The sequence below is a fragment of the Ailuropoda melanoleuca genome, chromosome 15 (assembly GCF_002007445.2).
Source record: "Ailuropoda melanoleuca isolate Jingjing chromosome 15, ASM200744v2, whole genome shotgun sequence".
Taxonomy (NCBI): domain Eukaryota; kingdom Metazoa; phylum Chordata; class Mammalia; order Carnivora; family Ursidae; genus Ailuropoda; species Ailuropoda melanoleuca.
The window spans coordinates 87,369,059-87,371,558 of record NC_048232.1 but is presented as its reverse complement, the minus strand read 5'-3'; positions in this window follow the sequence as shown (position 1 = coordinate 87,371,558).

Below are 2,500 nucleotides of genomic sequence, written 5' to 3'. Positions count from 1 at the left end.
GGGACAACAAGAGAGCATTTGGTACAAACCAGGGGAACCAGAATAAAGTACATGATTTAGTGAATAATGACATATCAACACGGGCTCATTAATTATAACAAACGTATCAGACTAATGCAAAATATCGGCAAAGGAGAAACTGGGGGCCGGGTGTATGCGAACTCTGTCTTCTCTTGACAACTTTTCTGTGAATCTAAAACGGTTCTAAAAATAAAGTTTATTGAAAAAAACACTCCTGTAAAATAAATGGAGCCGAGGGAGGGGGGAGGGGAGAGGGGATAGGGGAGAGGGGACTGGCAAAGAGTTGGTCATTGTTGAAGCTGGGGGATGGGCACGAGAGGTTTCGTGGACTCTTTGCTACACTTTAATGTATTTTTGGGAAGTTCTACAATAGCAAGTTTTGGGAAAGCAAAGTCACAGATCCAGTATGTTGGGGATAGTGGCATTGTGGCGATGTGTTAGCGTATCGGGAGCCCAGGACAGGCGGTGACACTGTGATTTTGTAGTGATGGGAGTGGAGGGTCATCCCAGGGATGAGACAGGTGTCTTCTTGGGAGAAGATGGCCCTGAGCGGCCTGACAGAGGGGCTGAGGATGAAGTGTGTGTGTGTGTGCGCACGTGCGTGTTGGGGACAGTTACAGAGGTGTTCCTGGCACATAACAGGTGTACAAAATGTATTGTGGTTATTCGGGGTCGCGGTGACTGTCACCACACTCCCTAAGGGCCACATTATATAAGCTCGGCCATGCTCTCCTTCTCCCTTGAGACTTCAAAAGTCACTCAAGAGTCCCTTTCCATCTCATTCCACTTCCAGGGTGGTGAGCAGCGCTCAGGAGCCCATCTCTTTGGCATGAGTGATGCTGGGACGTGTGACAGGAGATGAGGAATTGTTGCTGGCACCCAGACGTCATCCAGGCACGCGGAGTAAGCCAGGGAAGGGGGCTCAATATGTGAACTGATCCAGCCGTGGTCCAGGAAGTGGCCTCTAGCCGTTGGTGTCCCCGACAGTAGGAGTAAGGAGTCTGGGCGGCAGCCAGCTCACACAAGGCCACTTCAGAGGACTCTCTCATAAACTCGTCTGGAGTCTTGCTGGGTCCACGGCTTGTCCACACAAGACTAATTGAATAAAGAATGCCGTCTTCCACTCTATTTGTCATGATAGCGCTATTCACTGGGGACCTGATGTGTGCTGGTCCCTGTGCTGTTCATGCAATCAGATCATTTCGTCCTTACAACCACACCCACAAAGTACGGGGAATTACTTTCATTCTGTAGCAGAGAGAACCAAGGATCTGAGACACGAAGCAATATGCCCAAGGCCACACAGTGCATAAGTGGCTGGATCTGACCTTGAGCCTGCCAAAACCCACAGAGTTGTTTTTTTTAATGTGAAATTTAATATCATCAAATGGTCATTTCTTCGAAATGCAAACTGGTCTTATAAAATGTTAATGGTAGAATCTAGGTGGTGGGTACCCTGGTCTTCACAGTGAAATTCTTTCAACTCTGCTGTGTGTTTGGAAATTATCATGATAAAATACTGAGAACAATAAATTGTAGCATGATTTCCAGGTGTTTTTTTCACCTGAGCAAACTTGAGGACCGTGATGGGACTTAGGAAAGCTGGCTTACCTCCTTGGGCTCTAGTTGACGTGGTGGGCCCTGCCACCCTAAACACTGGTCCCTCCAGGACGCCAGGTGACCCAGGCCCTCCTGCCACCATGCTGCAGGCCCCTCTGAATGTCAATATAGGTTCCCTTCATTCAAAACAGACACAGCTTTCTGGTAGACTATGACGGCACAGACCTTCTGGAACCTTCCCTCCAACTTACTTCTACCACCAAATCAGCAAAAACGATTCGGTCTAGTGTCTGTGTGCCTTTGCCTTCTCATCCTGCTTATAAACTTGCTTTCCCTTTAGTGGATCCCCTCAATTATTTTGTTCTAAGGCCATAATTAAAAAGGGATCACTCTCGGGGCACCTGGGTGGCACAGTCGTTAAGCATCTGCCTTCGGCTCAGGACGTGATTCCGGCGTTCTGGGATTGGGCCCCACATCAGGCTCCTCCACTAGGAGCCTGCTTCTTCCTCTCCCACTCCCCCTGCTTGTGTTCCCTCTCTCACTGGCTGTCTCTATCTCTGTCGAATAAATAAATAAAATCTTAAAAAAAAAAAAAAAGGATCACTGTTGTCTGGGGCCCAGAGGCCCTGCTGGTTCACATTAGCTGGTCCCCTAATGCAGCCGAAGCTGGGCCGTGGCAGTAATTACTTTGCAAGAATAATGGGATACTCACTGGTCCATCGGATGCTCAACCCAGAGCATGATATCAAATATGAGAAGTCGGGCTCTTGTGTCATCTACACAATTGTCTCCCGAATCTCTCATGGGTGGTTAAGAAAAGGAAAAGCAGGGGCGCCTGGGTGGCACAGCGGTTAAGCGTCTGCCTTCGGCTCAGGGCGTGATCCCGGCGTTGTGGGATCGAGCCCCACATTGGGCTCCT